Raw genomic sequence first — 18287 nt, forward strand, 5'->3', positions numbered from 1 at the left:
GGGAAACAATTTTTTGTGGAGTACGTCTGAAAACGAAATTATAAAAAGGGGACGAAAAAAAATCTTCCACGATAAACTTACCAAAAAATGCTTTTTGATGGTTATTGAAAGATATAGATTTTAGGTAACTTCTTTAACAGTATTACAAAATATCATTATTCCATTTGCTGTCAAATTTTTTTTTAGAAACTTACCAATAAAGTATTTAAGGGAATGGTCGAATCTAGTTTTCGATTTTCAAAAAACAAAATTAAACAAGCACACAATGCCTGATTTAGTTTAATTTAATTATAAAAATAAATCAGGCACTGTCCACTAATTTTTCTTTTGTTGAAATAAAATTTATTTCTGCTTTATATATTATAGTTATTACTAAAAATATTAATTCAAAAGACGTGGCTATGGGAAACGTGTTTTAAAATAGTGAAAACACGTTGCTATTGGTAACGTGTTTTAAAATATTGTTTATAATCTAGCATTCAGTTGTTAAAAAAAGGTTTAAAATGTCACCAACAGAAAAATAATATGCAATTACTAAAAACATTAATTTAAAACACGTGGCTATGGGAAGCGTGTTTTAAAATAGTGAAAACACGTTGCTATCGGTAACGTGTTTTAAAATGTTGTTTATAATCTAGCATTCAGATGTTAAAAAAAGGTTTGAAAAGTCACCAACAGAAAAATAATATGCAATTATAGTTCTACAATATAATATTGCTTAAATATTTCCTATACCATCTTGAATGTGATATGAAATATACCAAAGATAATTCAATAAAATATTTCTAGTGAGACATATGAAAGGGGGGACATTTGTTGATTCACAGACGTTTCATCAACATAACTGTGGTCTAAGGTGAAATGTTTCATGGGGTAGAGCGTTATGTGTACTGAGGTAGAGCGGGGTCTTTGTTATCCAAAAACGAATTCTCACATTACCATACAGGGTGTCTTAAAGTTGGCAAATTCCAAGTTCAGAGCATTCTAGAGAATCACTTCAATAGTCTAAACATCGAAAAAAAAATTAAAAGTGGGGGCTTCTCCACAGAGATACACTGGTTTGAAGATCACTCTTTCAATTGCGTTTTCTTCAAATGCAAGCTAAAAGTTTCAAGGTTTATGGCGATTTATGGTGTAGATGATTGTGGAGAATAATAATGTAAAAAAAAAACGTTTTTTTTTACTTCAAAACGAAGCTAGTTTTTTGAGAAATTGTTTTACAATATTATTTTTTGCAATCATCTACAATCATCGTGGGAAGCCACGAATCTTCATTTTGTTTCTACATTTGGACTAGTGAAGTGGTTCTCTACAACGAACGCTCTGAACTCGAATTTCGCCAATTTTGAGACACTCTGTATGACTTAAAGCCATTAGACTCTTGCAGAAACATATTTAAGGAGCATGCAATTTTAACGGTAGTTGAAAGGTGTGGTTTGTACATATTTGACTATTATCAAAAATTTGTTAACAATAATGAGAGTCATGAATATTCCACAAGATATGGAGGCGATATTAAAGCCATGTTTCACAAATCTAGTCTGATCGAAAAATCCTCATCTTATTTATGAATGTTAATGTATAATAAAATAATTTTCCAGACTGCATAAAAAAATTCCACTGTTTAATAAATTTAAGTGTAGGTACTGTAAAAAATTTCTAATAAGTAATGCGTTTTACACAGTCAACGAATTTCTGGACTGTTAGTGTGCACATTTTCTCGTTGATATGTGTTTTTTAGTATGCGTGTCTTTATTTTACTTTTTAACCTATAATTTTTATGAGTTATTCCATATGTATTAACTGCATACTAGTGGAATAAATAGATTATTATTATCGTTATTATTATCTTTATTATTCTTCTTATTATTATTAATAATGTGAACTCTTGTATAAGAGAGAAACAAATAAACAAATTGAGGACAGATTTGGATTTATTTTCTTTGATTTTGCATAAAATTGGATGAGTACAATTCGAAAGAGCTCAGTTTCTATCCAAGTGAATTTCCTCCCACCAAAGTTGCCAAAACTGTCGACGAAATTTGTATTTTTCCTGGAGGACGACGATCAACATAAATGTCACTTTCAACAAGTGGTGGAACAAATTCCTTCACAGTAGTTTCAGTTTTCGAAATATCTATTAAAAATTCCTGGTAGCCATTTCGGTCCAGTACGTAGCCAATAGTACGAATGTAAAAACTCCCACTTTTGCGTATGAAGTGTTCACCAAACTGGCCTTTAACCACTGGAAAGCTTTCTAAGCCGATGTGTTGCAATTCGGTTTGTTCGTAACGGCTATTGTAACTAAAATTATTCGTCACAGTGCGAATCCTTAAAAAATTCTTTGAGTGATGAAATGCTACTTGAAATAGTTTTATACCAAATGGTATAGTTTTCGGAATTTGCTGACACATTGAACCTGACTGGGTGCAACAGCAAGTTATCGTCTACCAATATTTCGGGTCCCGGTAAATTGAAGATTTTGTAATCTTTTGGAGGACCGTATTTTGCGATTGTTTCATTCACTACGCGCAAGTCTTGATCCATTTCTTCCGGTTTAGGTGCATTTGGTTCATTGTCACCTCTACCAAAATGTAGGGACAGGAATAAGTGACCAAGGATTAGCTACAAAAAACAGTTTTGTATAGAAATTAATGATTTGAACTTACCAATTTCATGATGTTAACTTATCCACTGTTTAAATACAATACAAATCAAACCAGTTAAGAGCTTCATAACTTTACCTTGTACCAAGTGCAAAAACCTTGTCAAGCGACTGGTCTGCACACTAATTAATGTATGAGCAAAAATAAACAAATAACTGGGTGTTGTGTTTATTTATTATAAGATCAATCCAAAACAGGTTAGGCTCTAGCCAAGTGAATTTCCTCCGTTCAGTGTAATAAGTACTGTTGAAGAAATAGGAACAGTGCCTGTACCCAAAAGTGGAAGAAATGTCTGTGTTACAGCTGTGGTAAGATCCAAGAAAAATTCATGAAACCCTTTATCGTCCAGAACGTAACCAATAGTACGAATGTAAAAACCTCCATCTTCTCTGAGAAAATGTTCTCCAAACTGGCCTTTAATTACCGGAAAATGCTCGAAACTGTCGTTAACTTTTTGCAATTTGGTTTCTTCATAACGTGCATTGTAACTGAAGTCTGGAGTTATTGTACGAACCCTACAAATTTCTTCCTTAATAAAAGAAAACACAACAGCGTTTTACCTCAAAGTATAATTCTCCGCTTTACCAGATTCGAATATATTCGCCAGTGAAAATTTATTTTTGTCAGTTTTTATTTCGGGGCCTGGTAAACCCAGCTGTTGGTAGTTTTTGAGAGGACCATATTTTGCTATTGTTACGTTTAGTACGTGCAAATCTTCAATTGTTGGTTCTTCGTCACAAATAAAGGCCGGAATGAGACAAAATCCAAATATGAAGTAAAACTGGAAATAATTTATAATTATATTATGTCAAGTAAGGGATTCTGTAAAAGTGAAAGTACCAAAATCATGTTGTTTTGCTGTTGCTTCCGTGGGTGGAATAAACAGATTGTTGCACAAAAGTGCATCAGTTTACGTCACTTGACAGATAATCTACGTCAATTAGGTTATTATTTTACTGAACATACAACTAAATATCCTTATTTTCGATTTTAAATAGATAAATGCTGAAAATATTGGTGTCCTGTCCATACACAAAAAATTGATTTAGGTCACGCTTATAGATAATAAAACAGGAGAATATATCAAATGTCCAAGTTTATAGTTATTAATAATACAAGTGCGAAAACACAAGCTTAAAGTTTGAGCGTCAGCGAGTGTTATTCCAATTTTTTTTGTTGGAACAAAACGTGTCCTAATTTAAATTATTTTTTAAATTTTTTTTTAATTTAAACGTGTTTTATATTAAATTTAATTGCTATGGGAGGCATGTTTTTAAATAGTAAAAACGCGTTGATATGGGAAACGTGTTTTAAAATTGTGTTTATAATCTAGGATTTAGATATTAAAAGAAGTCTTAAAATATTATGATAGTTATGATTTTTTTCCATTTTAGATGTGGGATTTTTTTCGAGTTGGCAGTAATGAAGTAAAGAGAGGATTTCTTCCTTTGTGTAACGGGTTTTGTCACTGATTATTATAATCTGGTCGTCGGTCCCGAGCCACCTTCAGTGCGGTTTGTTTAGTTGAGACAAAATTAAAACTACTTATCGTTTCTACAAGAATTGGGTGTTCCAAGTTTTATGGCCAAGGCAAAAATAAATATTTCTAGTCGAGTTAAATAAAAAAATAATAGTCTATACGGTTGGAAATTACTATCATTTGATTCTTTGATGTTGTTCAAAATTTTTAACGTATTGCTGTGAGAACCAATTTAGGTTAAAACCAATTTTGGTAAAAATTTGGTTTGAGTTATTGGCATATTTCTTCAGTTTTTAGAGTTGTAATTGGTAAAATAGAATTATACGAAAATTAATAGATTTTGAGTAATTAACGTTTTAATATTGATGATCATAATGCTTCAATAATTTGTGGCAGGCTTTGTGGTAATAGGTGATTAGGTCAGAATTCCCTGACAATAAAAAAAGGTTCGCTATGATGTTTACAATCATTCCGAATTAAAGCGGTCTATTGTCAAGGAATTCTGACCTGATCACCACAATACCACAAAACCCGCCATAAATTATTCGAGCTTTTAGTTCTCCAATATTAAAGTGTTAATTACTCGAAACCTATCAACTTTGGCACAATTTAATTTTTGCAATTACGGTTCAAAAAATTGGAGGAAATTGGCCATACTTCAATGACTTACAAAAAAAATCGTAAAATTGGCAATACCTTAAAAATTTTGCAAAATAATTCCTTATCGTTTAGACTTTAGACTATTAATTTATTTTTTTACTCAACTACAAATATTTATTTTTGCCCTTGCCATAAAACTGGGAACACCTAGTATACCAATTGGTTGATCCTTTTTTGTCATCTAGGATTTCCCAGTTTTATTGTGTAATGATAAGAGTAACTTACTGATGTATTTCTCCAAATTATTTGTTTATTTAATAAATTTCCTTCAATTAGGTTTTTGTAAATGTTAAGAGAGCTAACTAATTTCTTGCTTTAATTAATTATTAATATACCGGTCTCACGTGTCATAATTTGCAAATTGATGACCTGAAGAAGGAATAAAATAAATTCCGAAACATTGGTCTCTACATTAGTGTTTTTCGTTTTTTGTGTATGATAAATTGCTCTCTTTATGTTTTTGGGTTCTTATAAATTCACATTTTTGTTTTTTAGTTTATTTTTATCAACTTTTGGAATTTTTTCTTTATTTATTCCTTTCTCCCAAAATTTTATTTTATTTTACAAAAAATAATTCTGGTGCAATTCCAAAACAACTTAAAAGTTATCCAAGCGTATTTCCTCCTGTCAGTGTGATAAGAACGGTAGAAGAGATAGGTATGCCTTCAATAATCAGGGAGGGAGCAAGCTTTTGGATTATTTTAACGGCAGTAAGATCCAACAAGAACTGTCGATAACCTTTCTCATCGAGTGTGTAACCAATAGTACGGATGTAAAATACGTCACTAGTGGTATTGCTAGGAAAATGTTCTCCAAACTGGCCTTTAATAACTGGAAACTCTTCGAAGCCACCGTTTATTTTGTGTATTACAGATTCTTCGTAACGTCCATTGTAACTAAACCTTGGAGCTATTGTACGAATCCTAAAAATAAAAAAATGTTTTAAGATGACCAAATGATAGATTTACCTCAAGGTATAATTTTTTGCTTCATCAGATTCTAATTTATTCTTATGTAGAAGTTTGATTTTAGCAGTTTCTATTTCTGGGCCTGGCAACCCCAATTGTTTGTAGTCTTGAGGGGGTCCAAATTTTTCTATAGTTTCGTTCAGAACACGCAAATCTTCGCTCGTTAGCTGGTTTGGTGTTTTTTCGACACAATGAAAGAACGGTAGAGAAGCGCCAAAAAGCAAGAAGAACTGTAAAAAATTAGTGTTTTATTATTTGGGTGAACAATTAGTTATTACTACCAGTAGCATGTTGTCTTGTTGTTGCTTCAGCGACTGAAATAAACAGATTCTCCAACAATTGCATCAACTTAAGTCACCTTGAAGACCGATGGATAATTTGCATTAATTAAAATTTTGTTGCAAACACGGCGTGATTTAAATACCTAGGCATTTGTGAAGAAATTTGAAGAGGTGACAACAGAGGCGAAAACAAGCCAAAATTGGGAGCATTGATCTGGAACAGTAAAATACTGTTCTACTAAGAAACACTTCACAAAACAATTAAAATAACTCTGGTGTGAGTCAAGAGTGTGATAAATTCATCTCTTTTTGTTTTCTACTTACGTGTTATACCGTTTTTGCACCTTTGGTATTTTTCTCTAAAATTTTCTGAATTTCACGTTTGCTTCTTTATTTATTAATTAGGAAAACCGTTTATTTTACAAAAAGTAATTTTGGTGCCAATTGCATTTGGTGTCACATATTTTTTGTAGTCTACGTTTATTTGTAATTATTTATTTGTAATAATTATTTATTTGTTCGTCTGGCTTGGAGAACACACGTTGTTAAAACTGATTTCTATAAAAAAGTTTTTGCTGACTTCGAATTCAAACTTAGTTTTTCGATTTGGAATTGTTTTCATTATGGAAAAGACGTTTCTGTGGAATATTTGGAAAAACTCAAAATTGGTCAAAATTTGTGTTTACATCGTCATATCTTCCTTCTGGATAAAGCTAGAAACTTATTTTTTTTGCAAAAGATTGCTCAGTGAATGTGAATTCTAACGAATAGACAAAAGTTTTAGTTTGGACAAAAGAAAACTGAGAAAATTTTTTTTTGTATGTAACGCTTCATATCTGTTTAGTGAAATTTTCGAGATGCGATAAATTTTTTTATCTTAACAGATAGAAATTTACATAATCAAGATGAAATGAAGCTAAAAGAATCATTCCGATATCTTTAACATTCACCAACTTATTGCGAAGTGCGCTTGAAGTAGCATTGCCGCGTATTTCCTTTTGTACTCGTAGTGTTTTTACGTTTTTCGTAGTGTTTGTATTCTTCAATGAATGCGGATTCTAACGAACAGACATAGCTTTGACAAAATAAAAGTGGGAAAATTGCTTTTCTTGTAACGTTTCTTTCTGTGTAGCAAAATTTTCGAGATGCGAAAATTGTTTTATCTTAAAAGACAAGATACATAAGCGAGATAAAATGAATATAATAGATTAAATATGTTTTTGGTGCAAGAATCATTTTGATAGCTTTAACACACCAATTTTTAACTTTATCCAGAAGGAAGATATGACGATCTAAATGAAAAATTTGATAAATTTTAGGTTTTTAAAGAATTTTTACAAAAACGTCTTTTTCATGGTGAAGGCAACTCCAAATCGAGAAACTACATTCGGATCCGAATTCAGCGGAAAATTTTGCTTAAGAGTGAGTGTTTTGTAAGCGAGTTCATTTTTAAGGGATGTGGTCAGAACTCACGAAAGTGAATGTACGACACTGATTTGAAGCGAACACACAATAGAAGGATCGTTGAAATCATAGGACAGAACCTCAAGTGCGTTTTAAAATTTTTACCAGTTAACGATTGACAATTTTAAGTTAAAACAAAAGTTACTTTATTCCTAAGAGTCCACTACAGGTGTAAAAGTAATTTATTTTCTCTTTAGCACACAATGTTGATGGGAAATAATGTTCAAAGTACTCCAATTTTTTTTTCAGTTTTCAGGATATTTTCTGAATTAAATAAAACACTTACAGCATTTTAAAACACGTTCGTACCTACAGTCTGAATAGAAGAATGTATCCTGTAAATAACTTTCAAAAACATTACTCAAAACGGATATAAAACTCCGAGGAAAATGGTTGCAATTTGACTTTTTAGAGTGGGTATTCTCCCAAGCGCATTTTTTCCTGTCAGTGTGATTAGAACTGTAGGTAGTTTTAACGCCAACACCGTGAATTCTTACACACTTTCAAAATGGTTTATGGTGGTATTCTGTAACTATCTCTGTTGTACTGTTACATTTATAGAATGTTAGCAACAGTGCTCTGTTATGACACCGCCTAACAGAGCTGTCTAATTTGCAATTCTCTAATACTCTCTGTTAAAATAAAGGTAACAGAGTTCCCATCTGTTCGAAAATGTAATTTTAGAAATAATGGAAGTCGATTTTGACGTATGGTTTACTACTTGATCTAAATATTGTATTCGAAAATGTCAAGAAATTTTCTTAAAATTATCATTTTGATCTTGGTATCGCAAAAAGTTCCATTAAAGTGTTAAAAAAAGTGAATGCAGAAGGCGAGTGCAGGTCAAGACAAAGAATATCCTTGTTTATTGCAAAAAAATCACATTTTTTGTTTTGAGACAATTTCTGTGGGATCTCGTGTCGGATCAGGTAATCAAATTGAAATCAAATTATTTTATTCTGTGCTGTACAAAACTTATACGCAAAATTAAAGGGAGAAACAGAATTTTTAAGAAACGAAATAACTATTGAAAGACAAAAAATGTTATTTTAAATAAATATCACAAATTTACTTCTTGTTGGATTTCCTTGGCGTGGAAACTAAAATAAACAAAGTTTAAAAAAACCCGACACACCAAACCTTTATTTAAAAACACTTTATTTATTTATTTTTTTACGCGATTCAATCACAAAGTGGTCATCCTCAGGTGAGAATATAAACTAAACTAATTCTTACAATGTTCTGCCTTATATACTAATTTTGTCGACTTTCACTTTTCCTACCCCCGACTAATGAGTAGAGTGGAGAAAAAGGGATGGGGCAGTTGTCTGAATTCATAATTTCTATTCTTAAAAATTTCAAGACTTTCAAAAGCGTCAAGAAATTTACAATTATTTACTACTCTAAGAATTTTTAAGTTAGTGCTATCAATTCTATGGTCTTTTTCAAAAATATGTTGAGCAACACTTGATTTTTCAAATCTGTTGAATTTTAAATGTGCTAAATGTTCTTTAAATCTAATGTTGATTGATCGACGTGTCTGCCCAATTAATTTCATAAATTCCCGATTTTTTCAAAAATCCAATTTCATCTTTTGGACTTCCGAGAAAACTCTTGAGATTTGTGCCTGAGTTGTAAACAACTTGCAAGTCAAGATTTTTGAAAATTCTACTCAAACCTCTTGTGACTGAGGGAGTATAAGGTAAAGTTATAAAATTTGTCTTCTCGGGTGTGTTTGTAAAAGTCGTGGATTGTTTAATCATGTATCTATATTTAACTTTTCGAACAATTTTGTCAACTGTTCTTGTCTCAAAACCATTACACCTTGCTGCATCTTTAATAATTTTGAGCTCCTTTTCAAACCTTGCGTTATTCAAGGGAAAATTAATGAGCCTGTGAATCAAAAAATTAAAACTAGCCATTTTATGTTGAGGACAATGATGTGAATCAGCAGTGATGTAGCGAAGTGTACTAGTATCTTTTCTATAAATATCAAACTCTAATCTATTCTTAGCTTTAATAACTAATGTATCTAAAAATGGTAACATTCCGTCTACTTCTTTTTCGCAAGTGAATTTAAAACTTTTAAACCTGTTGTTTAGAATTTTAATAAATTCTTCTATTGTACATTTACTAAGATCAAAAATAGCAAAAATGTCATCTACATACCTTAGCCAAACTCTTGGAAAATATTCAAGTTTTTCTAAATCCTTTTCAAATCGGCTCATGAAAAGGTCAGCTAAGATAGGAGATAATGAGTTACCCATTGCCGTACCTTCTTGCTGTTCGAAAAACTTCCCGGAAAATTGAAAAATGTTTTGCTTCATGCAAAGTTCTGTGAGTTGAATATATTCGTTTATAACTTGTTGTTCCAAATTATTTTGGAACAAATCTTTTAAGTAAGTTAAAGTCTGTGGAATTGGAACACTTGGAAAAAGAGAGCTTACATCAAATGAAACTAATAACTCATCTTCATGCAATGTGATATCCTTGACTTTATTAATAAATTCTAAAGAATTTTTAACTGAAAAACTAGGTTGCTTTGTTTTTAAATAAAGGTTTGGTGTGTCGGTTTTTTTTTAAACTTTGTTTATTTTATCACAAATTTAAAAATCTATATTTGATTTTCACGGAATACTATTTCCAAAATGAAGAGTACAGTGTTAATTTTTTTATTTATAAAAAATTGACTCCTGACGAATTTTAAGTTGTGTTCATTGCCCCTTAGTGTTGCCAAAGATTACCTTTGCAACATTATGGATAATTATACCAGTTGATTTTTTTCTAAGATCGATCTTATCCCCTTTCTTCGTTTTCTATTACTCGAATTGTTTGCATGTTTCTAAGCTTTTAGTGTTATTCACTTATCACATTTTTACTACAATTTCTTGTTAATTTGGTAAAACATCACAAAAATTCACGATCTGTCACTGTCACTGTTAGTTTACGGCAAGATTTTTGCCGCTGTTATTTAACAGAGAGTGTTACTGTAGAGTTTACGGAATACGAATTTAAATAACAGCTGTAATTTTTACAGTAATAGAGCAATAACATAGTAACAAAAGTTAGAGAATAGGACCATTAGATACAGTTAGATTCACCAAAAATTGGCGAAAAACTTTTTTGTCAAGCATGTAACCAGTAGTACGAATATAAGAGATGCAAATTGTCTTTTATTGACTCGAAACTCTTCATAGCTATTGTTAGCTCTTTGTGTTATGAATTCTTCATAACGTCCATTGTAACCAAAGAGTGAAGTTATTGCACAAATTCTACAACTTTGTGTAAAGAAATTAGCTAAAAAATGACTCTTTTCCATCAACATGTAATTTTTCGTATCATTTGACGATGACTCTAATTTGTTCTTAAGTCTACGTCGGTTAGTTTCTATTTCTGGACTTGGTAAACCCATTTGTATGTAATCTTGGGGAAGACCATACTTTTCTAGTGTTTCGTTCAATACTTGCAAATCTTCGGCTGTTGAATAGTGTGATGGTTTTTTGCAATGAAGGAAAAGGATGAAAAAAATCCAAGAAAGAAATAAAACTATAAATAGTTATATTTTACAAAGTAAAAATTGAAAAATTTACAAAATTACCAAACTCATGTTGTATTTTTACTTCACACATCAAACACTTCTTAGAGCTAAATGTTGCATCAGTTTGAGTCACCTTGCGTGTAATTTACTGACCACAGAACTTTGTTTGTTTATAAATAACAACAGAAAAATTTCATAATTTATTTGATAAATTATTGGAGTAAAGGATGTTCAATTAACCAAGTGCGTTGCCTCCTGTTAGCGTAATCAAAACAGTAGAAGAGATAGTGGGTTTACCACTTGGGCGGCTCCAAATCTTATCACCACTGAAACGATCATCAACCCGATTATAAACCGTTACACCACCACTTTTACTGGTATAACCACCACAAAATTTTAACGATGGACTAGAAATATCTTGCTCGGTTGTTTGAGCTGTAGTAAGATCTAAGAAAAATTGTTGGTAGCCATTTTGATCGACTTTGTAACCAACTGTCCGTATATAAAAACCACCACTTTTCCTTGCAAAGTGTTCAGCAAACTGGCCTTTAATTTCTGGAAACTGTTGGAATGTCTGAGGCATTTTCACCTGTTCGTAAACTCCGGTGTAACTAAAATGCGGCGTTACTGTGCGCACTCTTAAATTGAAAAATTGATGAGACAGATAATGGAATTGATGTTTTACCTTAAAATATAATTGTCGGATTCCTCGTATTCGAGTTTATTTGTGTAAAGGAATTTTTCATCATCGAGGGATATTTTAGGACCTGGGAATCCCAATTGTTTGTAATTTTTTGGGGCTCCATATTTTGCTATTGATTCGTTGAGCACTTTCAAGTCTTCGGAAAAATCATCCGGTTTCGGGGTCGAAGACTTGTCCGATTCTTTTTCAGAACAGAAGCCATAATGTATGAAAAACAATTCGAGAATTAGAGAAAACTGCAATTTGTTTATTTACAGTCGAACATTAGAAAAATTAAAAATATAAAAATTACCAATTTCATGTTGCTATATCTCACTTCAGATGCAAGACTAAACAGGTTCTGTCGAGTTGTTGCATTAATTGGATCTTATTTGATTCATTATGTAGGAAAGAAGGGAATAAAAATACAATTAGGAGTTGTGTCGTTTATTCTTGAGGATATCGCTATGATAAACTGCTTTCAAAGCAAATTATGAAAATTCATAATATTGTGAAACTAATAAATTGTAGCTTTGAAACCATTCTTCTTCAAATACAGTCCGCTGTGGAGGGTGTCCACTAATGGGAGGTGGGCAATTTTTTTATAAAAAATTTATCTTAAAAAACAAATGAATTAAATGTGACATAAAAATGTGTCAAACTGACCACAGAAGGTAAGATTTGCTAATTCTTCAACATAATATCACAAATTTTGAAAGAGATAAATCAGGATAACAGTTTTTTTTTAATTTTCAATTTTTGTTTGGTTATTTTTGTAGGAGCCGTATTTTTTACAATTTTTGACGCATAATTACAGCATTTTTTTGAACAGCTTCAAATATTCAAACAGCTTGAGTTTACTGTGGTACAAGTTTCCACTTTATCAGTATCGTCTTCATCAATTTTTTTATCACGTTTTTCTAAAAAAAATTGCACACACTCATCAATATTAATTAATTTTGGATCTCAGGTAGGTATACAATTTTTTATCCGTTTCTACATAATTCGTGAAACAAATGTTTGTTTTTTAAACCACCACTCTTTCGGTCTGTCTGTTTAAAGGGCAAATTTATACAGGGTGTTAGGAAATGTCTTAGCAATATTTCGTATGTGAATTTCTTTAACCTTTATATCATTTTTCCAAAAAGTGCGTACTTTCTTCAGAAATTATTATTAACCCACCTGTTGAGAGCCACTGTGTAGTTTTTGGTAGTTTATTAGAAGTTATTTTTTATTAAACAAAATGGAAATGCTGACGCGTTTTGAGAATTTTTTAAAATTTTGGCTAAGATGTTCATTTGTGTGAGAGGTTCGAATCCTGGTCCTGTCAAAAAAAAAATTTTTTCTAAACTTTAATAACAAAATACAAATTAAAATAGAAGAATAACGTAGGGACCAAAAAGGTAATTTACCTCCGCTGTCTTCTCAATAATATTAACATTTACGCCGATTTTCATATTTCTAGTCCAGCGGTTCTCAAAATTTGGAAGTTTAAGTTTAGACCGATTTTTCTTGCTATTTTCTATCTAGTTTTAAATTTTTGCTAAACCATTTTCTAACACGCTGTATAACGTTATGGTAAATGGGGAATTTTTTTGTCTCCGTGTCTGCTATAGAGACGGTCCGTTGTATAGAGGTTTTTTACATTATTTTCCAATGCATTTGTTACGTTCTTACGAAAGTGTCCGTTGTGAAGAGATGTCCGTTATCTAGAGGTGTCCATTATTGTAGTAAAAACCTCGATAAAAGTAGATTTTACTCAATTGTGAGTTATTTAGTCGTTGATAAACAGGGAATTTACGCTGTTATATTAATACTTAATAATTCTGACCTTCATAGTAATTTCAGCCTTGAGTTGCTTTCGGAATCCTGTGATTGGTTTAAAATTGCATGTTGTTGACGTTTCATGCTTTATATGATTATTCAGTGCATTAAAGAATCAATATTGGTATTTAAAATTACTGTTTATTTTCAAAACAGACTGATCTGTATTGGTTTTGATCTCGGCTTTATTAAAACATGAAATGTTTGACAAAGAAAAGAATTTTATTTCAAAAGTAAAAATGGGACAATGGTACAAAAAGTTAGCCAAGTGTGTTACCTCCGGTAAGCGTAAGAAGCACTGTAGAAGAAATGGTGGTTTTAGCTTGAGTACCTCCTCCAAATCCCCCATAGCTAGAAGCAGAGCTCCCTGCACTAGTAGTAGTAGTACCACCAAAACCAACCGTATAAAGATAATCAACACCACAATATGTTAGCGGAGCTGTTGGAGACTCTGTAACTTCCTTCGTAATTGTATTAGCAATTGTAAGATCGAGCAAAAATTGCCGGTAACCATTCTCGTCGACTTTATAACCAATGGTTCGAACGTAAAAACCTCCATTCTTCCGTGCAAAGTGTTCCCCAACTTGGCCCTTAATTTCGGGAAACTGAGTGAAGTTGTCGGGCATTTTCACCTCTTCATAATGTCCAAGGTAACTAAAGTTCGGGGTAATTGTGCGTATCCTAAAAACTTAATTAAAAAAAATTAAGTAAGTAAACGATTCCACCTTAAAATATAATTGTCAGATCCATTTTCATATTGTAATTGATTGAAGTACGTGTATTTTTCACTGTCAAGGGCTATTTTAGGGCCTGGAAAACCCAGTTTTTTGTAGTCCTGTGGTGGGCCGTACATGGCTATTGCTTCGTTCAGGACACGTAAATCTTCAGTGGCATCGGCTGGGTTTTTTGTCACAGATTGGGTTCCTGGCTCTTTGGCACATCGAGAGAGATGTAGGGAAGAAGTGACAATGATTACAAAAAACTACAAACAATTTACATGAAATACAAAACTAAAAATTAAACTACCAGTTTCATGTTGTTGTTGTTCTGCTTCAGCTAGGAAACTAAACATGCTGCAGTAATTACCTGTCGGATTTTTATATAATTATTATTAATTGACTATGCACAGTCTGTGTTTCTTACAAATAGCTGTAATAAATTTTGCTTAAACATGTCCTACCGCAAGCAAAACAAAAAAATATTAAAACTTTATTCATTTTTGCTCAATATTTTGATTATACTTATTTGTATCATTTTTGAAATTGGGTTTTAGAGAATATTTCACCATGAATAATGTTTATTGCGATGTAATAATTTACATTTATTAATTAGTTATCACATCCTTGATTTATTTTTAGAAATACCTAATGCACTTGGGAATTTTGATGTATGGTTTATACGTCTTACAAAATTAAGAAAATCACAGTAAATTATTATCATTGATGTTTTTATAATCTGTCTAAATAAAATAACAAATATTGGTTACCTCAAGAGACTGAGGAACATCATTTATTTCAACATCAAAAAATTTATCAACCAATGAACAAAGGAAACATCCAAAAATAATCAACACTTGTTTGTATAAACGATTTAATTGATTCAAAAAACAAAGTATTTAGTATTTTATTATTATTATTATTCAACCACATTGCCTGTCAGTGGTGTAACTACTGTTGTTGACGCATTTGCGGTCCCCGTTGGACCAAGGAAACTAAAGACAAGGTTATTAGTATTACCACTGCAATAGTACAGTGAAGGTCTAAAAACTTTCTTTAAGGTCGTTTCGACTTTAGTAAGATCTAATAAAAATTGTCGGTAACCGTTTTCATCGATTTTGTAACCAATGGTGCGAATGTAAAATCCTCCACTTTTTCGCCCGAAATGTTTAGAAAATTGGCCTTTAATGTCTGGTGGTTGATCAAAAGATTGAGGCATCTTCACGTCTTCGTAATGCCTATTGTAACTCCAATACGGGGTTACCGTACGGGTCCTTAAAATTGAGTTAATAAGCACAATAATCAAAGAATAATTTGCCATACTTCAAAGTATAATTTCCTGAACCTTTGAGCTCGAGGTTATTCTTGTGTACATACTTTTCTTCATCTAGAGCTATTTCGGGGCCTGGAAAACCCATTAGTTTGTAGTCTTGGGGAGGGCCGAATTTGGCGATTGTGTCGTCTAGGACACGCATGTCTTCGGAAGGGTCTGGTAGTGGAGGACTGGAAGTTGGTTCTTCCGCACATTGACCGAAATGTGCAAGAGAAACTCCAAAAATCAATACGAAAAACTGTAATTAATAAACATAAGTGACCAACCCTAATACAAGCTGATTTGTACATCCGATAAATAGAATTACCGATTTCATGTTGTCTTGAGCTGCTTCTAATGTAAGACTAAACAGGTTTTCTCAATTGAAAATTGTTGTTTACGATAGATTTTTATACAATTATCGTTAATTACTTTCGTACGAGTCTTGATAGAGGTGCAACTTGAGTTAGACGTACTCGTATCTATGATTGTCATCCTAGTCAAGGGTGAGAAACGAAAATTGAATTTTTGCTTGATTGACAAATATTTGATCACATTTTTATACACATTATTTTTTTAAAACCTATCCTTCTAGTTTGAAAGGGATTTTTTTACGAGAAACTAATGCTGTTACATTGACTTTTTTACGCCGATTATGATGAAGCTAGACAATTGTCATTTATTTATTTCGTTTGTTAAAAATCAACCAAAAAATCGGGATCTAAAGACATATAAAAGCGCATAAAATTTTGCTAGAGCAACGAGTTTTAAAAAAAATATAATTATGATTTTTTTCAAGGTAAGTGAGATGATCACAATTATTATAGACGTAATTTTAGTAAGAATTTCAAAACTTTAAATATTGTAAAAAAATATAGTATATTTCGTAAAATAAATCGTAGAATTTTTTGAAACAAACTGTAATGACTTTTAGTTTTTAAGTTGTTTTTTTTTGTGAAAAACTAAAAATGCTTTTGTTGCCGGAGCCGTTGCCCAGAGCGGCTCCGGGTTTTCCCATGAAGATATAAGTACAGGCTGTTCCCTCTAAAGCTCACATTAGTATTGGGAGTTCTAATAATGATAGTCATTTGAAAGTATGTCTACAACCACAATCCATTTGGTCCGTTTTGATCAATTAAAATTTTTCTACTTGGCGGCACTTTCGGTTATACAGGAAGTCGTTATTAACTTTCTTATTTTAAATGGAAAGCTATGTTTTTCATAGCACTGGATAACTCGAGTTATTTTAAGGGAGTTTTTGTCAGCTTTTCCTACACCTAAAGTTGGATGTTTTTTGGAAATATTTAGGGTTTTTTGAAAATTTTTGAATTTGCATCTTTGACTTCAAAAATCGATAACTTTGCCGTTTTTTTAATATTTTAAGTCTTTGTTGGCTTATTTGAAAGTAAAGGTTTAAATTTTTTGATGTTTTTAAACTTCTAAAAAAGTTAGCACACCCCAAATTTTTAAGATTAAGTTTGCAGAAATTTAAAAAACATCCATAACTTAAAATATTCAAATGAAATGCCTCAATTTTTATGTCACTAAATGGTAGAGAATTTAATTGTACATTGATCTGTATTTTAACATTTCCTATACTTATGTTTAACGGTTTTCAAGTTCAACGAACTTGAAAAATTCATTAGCCATTTTTGGAAAACGTGAGTAAATTAGTGTAGGAAATCAAGGTTTTTCAATTCAATATTCAGCGAATTTGTTTTTGTTTATCGTTTATGCAATGACAAATGTCTATTTGTCAAAATATGCAAAAATATCTGTTGCTAGAAAGGAATTTCCGGCAATGCCAGAGAAAACCAGCATAACTTGAAAATTATCACAGATACATATCGTTGTAAAATTAAATTTTTTCCCACTCAGTGAAATAAAAATTTGGACATTAAGATTTTGTAGTTCATAAACTTTTTTTCGTTTGTGAACACACTAAACCAAATATATAGGCTTTCTGTTTTCATTTTTGAAATTAGAGTTCTAAAACTTTAAAAATCTAAACATTTTAAAAAAATTATAAATATTTTAAAGTCGGCTCAATTTAGATATAGGAAATGCTGATGAGAATCTTCTTGAAGTAACTCGAAAAGTCCAAAAACGCAGTAAAAAACATATTTTTTCATTAAAATATAAAAGTTGATAGCGATTTCCGATATAACTGAAAGTGCCGCCATGTTGAAAGTATATTCATCCAACCAAATTTCTAAGAAATATCATTATCAAAGCTTTCAATACTTTTAATGTGAGGTTTAGACAGTTTATATAATTATTGTAAGCGGACTTGGACCCTTTTTGCTACAGGTCTTATAGTTTCCGAGAAAAACGCAAAAAACTTATTTGAATTTTCACTTTATTTCAGTTTTCAAGCGCCTGTTAAGGCGAACCTATAATTGGAGCTTGCGAAAAATGTTAAGTATCATTAAAAATGGTTTTAAAAGTTTTACAAGATGGCATACGATTCAAATCTTGAAACAAAATTTTCAATTTTTTAATACCAATTATGGCGAAACTAAAAGAGTTAGATGGAATGAGTTTGAATTAATTTTGAGACACTTTCAAAATTGGTCATTTTGTATTCAATTTATTTCTTTATTTTCCCAATTACAGCAAAAGTATTTGAAAAAATAGAACTAATTTTATGTAGACCTACCTAAAATAATCCGGTGAATCGATTGGCGTCGAGAAAC

General features: G+C 31.5%; 1 protein-coding gene, 1 long non-coding RNA gene and 1 other non-coding gene across 9 annotated transcripts in view; 1 reads left to right on the forward strand and 2 right to left on the reverse strand.

Moving 5' to 3' along the window:
* Positions 1–18287, forward strand: part of LOC659486 (uncharacterized protein) — a 169227-nt gene that overhangs the window by 79875 nt on the left and 71065 nt on the right. The gene's annotated exons all lie outside the window — the stretch shown is intronic.
* On the reverse strand, positions 1917–8606 carry LOC103314633 (uncharacterized). Of its 3 annotated transcripts, none has more exons than XR_010334467.1 (9): positions 8592–8606; positions 6199–6269; positions 6056–6132; positions 5775–6004; positions 3507–5729; positions 3227–3447; positions 2670–3181; positions 2381–2625; positions 1917–2331 (listed from the first exon to the last, which is right to left on the reverse strand). It is a non-coding gene; the product is annotated as an uncharacterized LOC103314633 (transcript). The 3 variants fall into 3 exon arrangements; XR_010334466.1 differs by lacking the exon at positions 8592–8606 and adding an exon at positions 6380–6394; XR_010334465.1 differs by lacking the exon at positions 8592–8606 and having other exon boundaries at positions 6199–6301.
* Positions 11061–16053, reverse strand: LOC107397396 (uncharacterized). 2 transcript variants are annotated; one of them, XR_010334464.1, is made up of 8 exons: positions 15920–16053; positions 15603–15850; positions 14707–15553; positions 14590–14649; positions 14289–14545; positions 12053–14244; positions 11743–11996; positions 11061–11695 (listed from the first exon to the last, which is right to left on the reverse strand). It is a non-coding gene; the product is annotated as an uncharacterized LOC107397396 (long non-coding RNA). The 2 variants fall into 2 exon arrangements; XR_010334463.1 differs by having other exon boundaries at positions 14590–15553.

The sequence above is a fragment of the Tribolium castaneum genome, chromosome 5 (genome assembly GCF_031307605.1).
Source record: "Tribolium castaneum strain GA2 chromosome 5, icTriCast1.1, whole genome shotgun sequence".
Lineage (NCBI taxonomy): Eukaryota > Metazoa > Arthropoda > Insecta > Coleoptera > Tenebrionidae > Tribolium > Tribolium castaneum.